The following is a 6,669-nucleotide window of genomic DNA, read 5'->3' as shown; positions in this document are numbered from 1 at the left end:
AATATATATATATATATATATATATCTGAAGTATTTATATTTTTAAAATAAATTTGATATAGATACTGGTGACTGTTTTTTATTTTTTAATTATTTTGATCCTGAGAACCAACGTCAAGAAAATCAAAGTAACTTCAAGTAAACTGAAACACAGTGTGCACGCAATGTTTGAGTGAGTGAAAAACTATACATTTTTATCAAAGGACATTAAATGTACCTTAAATTGTAAAATGACTTATACATAGAAATAAATACATCTGTTTCCTGTAGCTGAACAAAATTGGTGTTTGTGGTTTATGTTGGTTGACTTTGAGGCCATTTATATTCTAGCGTACACCTAAAAGTTGATAAAACTAAGGTTTAGTAGTAATACAATTTAACAACCAAAAACAGTGATGAAATTGATAAAATATTGCCTCAGACTAGCAATAGCAAATAGCAAATCATGGTTCTCTGCTGTGATATACAGTACACTAAAGGTTATTAGCTATTAAAAAAAGGACAAGCCCTTCGATATGGCAACACCAACTTCGTGTTTTAATAGGAAATACATCAAAACAGGAATAAAAACTGCATTCATGGAGTGATTTCTTGGTTGGTTGCCCGTTAGGTTAGCCTGTCACCGTTTTCTCACATACATCTTGCAAAAGGTTGAAACTGTTATACTGAGCTACTGACCCAGCAGGCCAGGGTGTTGAAGGTCAAAGCACCTCTGGTTGGCCATATGCTCTAAATTTGAGAGCAGATATTCAAAATCAAACTCAGCCAGAGAGTTGCAAATAATCTCAACCAACATTACAGTTTATCGAGCACATTGCTAGCGTAGATGCTAAAACCGCCGTTAACACTGTGGTTTATAGGTCACTGAGGGTCTCGCACTACTGTTGTAAGGGGCTTTTTCACACCGGATGCGATCTTGTACTCAGTCAGCACTATTTTTTAATTGTTGGTCTATGTAGAAATGTGTCAGATGGATGTTTTTAGCATTGTGCTGTGTCTGTCTGTTTCTTCAGTGTTGCTTTTTTTTGTTTTTATTTGTTTCCATATATATGATAGAGTTTTTAGGTTTTATTTAACATTAAAGAATGCATCTTGAAAGATTTTTTTTCAGTTCTTACTGCTGATTTTGAACATTCTCTATATTAACGCTGCTTCTAAGAGACATCAAGGCTACATTTGTAGTCACTGGAAATAATCTAATGTACTGAAGAGAGTTTAGAAGTCAGGAAGGCTTAGCTAATGCTAAGAGGTGTGCCGTGCCAAGCGTCTTGATTGTTTGTTTTTTTCTCTCTTAGACCATGAGGAGCAACATGACACATACATTTGAAGTGCATTCCAGCCAGGTCTTTGGTGTCTCCAGGCACCATTTTGATTATGGAAGATGGATAGAGGATCGTTAAACAGCTATTATGGTCGTGTACAGTCTTAGGACAGCCCGGTAATGAGGTGCAGCGCAAGGGATTGATGGGTGTTTGGCTCCACAGTGTTTCAAGAGACCAGTGGTGCCCTAGTTTCAACCACTGGGACACCGCAATACAGACAAACAATGAATCGGCATTGAGAACAGATCATCAGTTAGCCTGTATTTGTGATAGCATTCATACAGAACACAGATCAGGGTATAAACAATATGACTTAGCCTCACCTCTATGAATATATAAGAGAAAAATAGTTTGATATCAGATGTTTTGCCCAAGAAAGTTGTCTCAGATGTGAAAAGATGGATTGCTCTACAATAATATAGTCTTGTTACCTTGATCTCACTCTACACCTGTCATTCTCAACATCACATCTTTCCAAATCAATTTCAGTACTTTTATTTTCAACTGTTGCGCTGACACACAACCAGTTCTCAGCCACACTAAGCCCATGTGATGACACCATGAGATATCGATCAAGACAGACATGTCTAGAGTTCCGCCTGATCTGCTTCCTGTGAAAGATGAGGCTAGTGATCTGTGTGTGCATATAACAGCTGCTGGCACGCAACCGAACGGACGCAGGAACATTTGCAGTGGATGGTCCCTTCTCAGTCCTTATAGATATTTAAGTGGGGTGACGATTATGCAAAATGTACTACTAGCTGAGAGACATTTATGTCATAGAATGATTCCATATTGCTCTTAGTTACATGTAATATGTCCAGGGGAGCATCTGTAATCGCATATTTCCCTACTATATAGTAGGCGAAAAACAGTATGTGAACAAAATAGCATGTCTGAATTCACAGTATTCATAAAGCAGTAGGCAAAAAGTCCCCGGATGACCTACTGTTTCCTGCGAGATTCTGAAGTGCACATCCAGCAGACACTTTTCTCACCCATGAGGCCACGGGAAAGGATTTGTGAAGGGCAGTAAAGTGATGCAAATGATGCCGGTAGGTCACATGACAATGACAACATGACGAATGGATATACTACATACTACACACTCATTTTAGATTGTTACATAAAACATACTCTTAACGGTCGCATAAGAAAAATACTTATTTAGAAAGTATGCGTTTGCGGATGCAGCCCCTAGTGGAAAATGATGTAACTACACTATCTAAAAAAGTTCTCCATTTCCGCAATATACGTACTGAGAACAATATAAAGCATATTTAATTCCCCTACTAATTTTTTCCCTCATTTTAATTTAGTTAAGATTAAAGCGAGAAAGCATATCACGATTTGCCCCGCATGAGGGAAAAATGAATAAAATATGGCCACGAATTAACAAATCATGGGGTTAATAAGAATTTTCTTCTTCTGCATATCATGTGCGTGGCTCCGTACCAATATATAGATGCAAGCAAATCACAAAATATTTTATTACATTACAGTTAATTTTTTATGTTAGTTTTTTTTTTTTTTTTGAAGGGCTCTTAAATATGTCAAATTGACTTTTACTCATTTTTACATTTGATTTTTTAATGTTTCATTTTATTTTTTTTACATTTTTATTAAAACATTGGAAGAGGTGTGGAATGGTGGGAAGTCTGTTGTGAATGATTTCATCTAATTATAAAATTTTATTTTATGTGTTGTCTTTCAGTAATATTAAGGTACTATGTAGGAATTAGCTTACAGACAACAAAAGTTAATCACTCACCTTTCATGGTTTGCTTTATGCAAAATATGTCTTTGTTTAAAAACCATGCATAAATTTCAATAAAAAAATACACAAAACATATTTTAGATAAACAAATATGAAATATAGAAATGAAGATGGCAATTTTCTTCAATGTGAAATTTGAAATCCCAATTTTCAGGATTGATACTATCAGCATAAAACATTTCACGTTTGCAATAATGGATGCAGTCTGAATTGCACAAACCCATGCGCACAAGTAAGTCAGCAGGGAAAAGCAGCACACTGTACCCTACACCCACTCACAGCCTCTGCTGATGACTGCCGTCATAGCAACAGATAGACATAACTACCCACCCTTACACACAGTCCTGTATAGAGCAGAGCCTTACACACATACACATATCTCCAGTCCCATGTGAAGCTAGACACATACTGAACCAGGAAAAGCAGGATAATCGAAAGCTAACACACTACACATCCATATAATTCCATGTCAGAAGGCATTTCAATGAAGGTTTACCTCCACCACATAGAGTTTGAAGCATGACTGCTCGATACCAACAATTCAAACAGTGCCAGAGGACAGCATAAGTGTCTGAGAGGCCTACTGGAACACAGTGCGGCCCAAACCAGCGGATGTGATTTCGACAGAAAGAGTGACAAACATTTCAGGGAAGAGACTTTAGTGGGCTAACCACAGATGACTGACCACTTTTCTCTGGAAGCAGATGCTCGCTTCTCTCTTGGGCCATAGCTGAAAAGGGGAAAAAGAGGCAGGGAGGGAGTCAGCAGGGTTTTGAAACCCACTTTCACTTCCCAAAGCAAAAGGCTATTTCAATACAGCTGGTTCTACCCAGTGCTTTGTTTCCCTGTTGCTAACTTTTGCTGAGAGGGAGCGTTTAGGCTCAGGGTGTGTACAAGAGACAGACCTATCAGTTTAAAAAACAAAAAAGTCAAAAATTTGAAGTTACTCACTTGAATCCATGTAACTATGCGACAGAGTGCAGTTTTATGACATGACAGTTTGTCCCAAAGCTTGCCTGCTCTCCTGCTACACTCTCAAAAGTATAAAAAATTTTCTTCTTCACAAAAAGAGTACATACTTTTAGGCAACATCTGATTCGGTAGTTGCTAGTTGGCAGGGGGAGGGGCATGTTCATTCTAGGGGGCATTTGATTGGATGAAAATCTGTGTAGTGCTGAATGAGTCACCAAAATGTTTTGTTTGTTTTCCTGGAAAACTTATTTTTAAACCGTACATATTTTTGTACTTTTTAGAGTACACTACAATATGGATGGCTTCAAAGCTAATAGAAAAAAGCAAAAAAAAATGGATTAAATGGGGTCAAGCTGTTCAGAACTTTACTGAGCAGAACCTCTGCGCTCAGTTTTCATGGAACATCAATGAGATGTGGATTTTTGTAAAAGATTTTGAAAGCTCTTTTCAACTGACACACAATTGTTTGTACTTTCAGCACACTGCATGTGTATCTGTATGTTGTGTCTGACTCAGACACACAGCACTTGGAGTTACACAAACGCACTCCACGCTCACTGTTCACTCAAGGTCTCCTCGATCGGCCACATTATTTCATGATCTGCAGTAGTATTTCTCTCTCTAATCCCTTGGTTGAGTACTCTAGGAATGTGTTGCTGGAACTCCCCTGAGCTGAGAATTCAGATTTAAAGGTTAATATTAATCTATTTGAAATATTCTTTATATTTTATCAAACTGTTCTAGCAGACGTTTGTATGTTTGTGTGTGTGTGTGTATGTGTATGAAAAATCAATAAGGAGATCTCTCAGTTGTTCCGAGTGCAAATGGAGACTTTTGATATTTGGAGACTATTTTGAAGTCACCAGGTTTCAGATTTTTCTGTTGGGAAAAAGTTTTCTGGTTTTATCTCTCTATTTCTTTTACATTTCAAGCCATTTTAGGAGAGACATCTGAGACTATGTTGATACTTAAAGAGCTCCACTGAGTCACCGATATTTAAAAGCAACCTCTCATGATCAATACAATTGTCCGCAGGAAACATGTATCTATATGAAAATTAATTACAAAATATCTGATTCACAACATCTGGTCATCAAGGTACCACATTTCCATTTTTTTTTTAAATTATTATTATTTTTTTTTTTAAATAATGATTAACATGTTTACTTATTTTAATCATTTTTTTCCCATGACTTTTCCAGTCAGTCATTTATTATTATTGGATGAGTTCCAGGCCTTTAACAGTGGCATTTTATTTACATTCATGCATTTGGCTGACATCTTGATCAAAAGCAACTTATATTGTATTTAAAGTATGCATTTTATCAGCACATGCATTCTATAGCAATCCAACCTAAGGCCTTAGTGTTGCTAGCACCATGCACTACGTTTGAGCTACAGGAAAGCTAATATAAAGATAATATAAATTAATAAGAGGTTATATGCTGCCTAGTAGAATTTCCTAGTCAGAAATTGGACACGAATGGCCTCTCAAAACGTATTTACAACTGGGAAACTCAGATATAATTTTGATATCGAAGTTTCAGAGTTGGACAGGCCATAAACGTTACACATGGTGGAGGAGAGAACTATTGCTGTAGTGACTGTCAAGTTTATTTATTTTATCTAAATGTCCAATAGCCCGTGAAGGCAGCATTACATACATTCAAGAAAACACTGATCTCTTACCACAATCACCTTCATGGAACTGTTCAGTTTTTAGAAAAAGTAGCTGCAATCTAGAGGTGACTTTAAGCAGTCGGGTTAAGGCTGATTTGAACCGGTTTGTGTCGCCTCCAAATTCTGTGTAAAGACACAATAGTGCATAAAAGCCTATAATGCACATGCTCTGACCCACCTCAGACCCTAGTATCAGGCTCTGATGCTGCTTTTGTTTCAGCGTAAAGCCCTGTTCACACTGACAGCAATTAAACTGATGAAGGTCTCAGAGTTGCTATGATGTTGGTTTCCCATAGGTGTTCCTGCTTTCCTCCTTTGCATGCTTTGCTCAACTTTTTTTTTTGCTTTGCCAATGGTGTCTGTAGCTCACTTTGCCAAAAATCAACTTTTTATTGAAAATGATGTCCGTTCACTGCAGTGTGAACACCCTTAAATCAAATATAGCACCAGAGTAGATAAACTGTATATATTTTCCATATTTAAATGCTTATGATTTATATTTTCATTTTGTACTTTATAATGACCAGTGTTGGGGGTAACGCATTACAAGTAACGCGAGTTACGTAATCAGGTTACTTTTTTCAAGTAACTAGTAAAGTAACACACTACTTTTTAATTTACAAGAGAATATCCGAGTTACTTTTTCAAATAAGTAATGCGTTACTTTTTTTTATTTTATTTTTTTTATTGATTGACAGCTCTCTGGTCCCAATGTTGAGAAATCAGAAGATGCTACTGTAGTTCTAAAATAAATATGAATATGCATTAATTCATCTCACTCACAAAATAAAACAAACACAGATTCAATATTCCTCAAAATTAATAAAAATAATGCAACTCAGAATATGATGCAAACCTGCAATAATTAAATGTTAAACAACGCAAATATCTAGGGCTGCACGATAAATCGCATGCGAT

General features: G+C 36.5%; 1 protein-coding gene across 1 annotated transcript in view; it reads right to left on the bottom strand.

The window, feature by feature from the left end:
- The window catches only part of LOC107657059 (DNA (cytosine-5)-methyltransferase 3B-like), a 67,450-nt gene extending 63,308 nt beyond the window's left edge, over positions 1-4,142 (bottom strand). Inside the window, exons 1-2 of the mRNA XM_016445067.1 lie at positions 4,051-4,142; positions 3,785-3,829 (exon numbers count right to left, since the gene is read on the bottom strand). The gene's annotated coding sequence lies outside the window, so the exon portion shown is untranslated. The remainder of the gene's footprint in view (positions 1-3,784; positions 3,830-4,050) is intronic.
- Between the last annotated feature and the right edge of the window lie 2,527 nt (positions 4,143-6,669).

This window comes from Sinocyclocheilus anshuiensis, unplaced genomic scaffold (assembly GCF_001515605.1).
Source record: "Sinocyclocheilus anshuiensis isolate Anshui unplaced genomic scaffold, SAMN03320099.WGS_v1.1 scaffold1453, whole genome shotgun sequence".
Classification (NCBI taxonomy): Eukaryota; Metazoa; Chordata; class Actinopteri; order Cypriniformes; family Cyprinidae; genus Sinocyclocheilus; species Sinocyclocheilus anshuiensis.
This window is presented reverse-complemented; position numbering and strand designations above follow the sequence as displayed.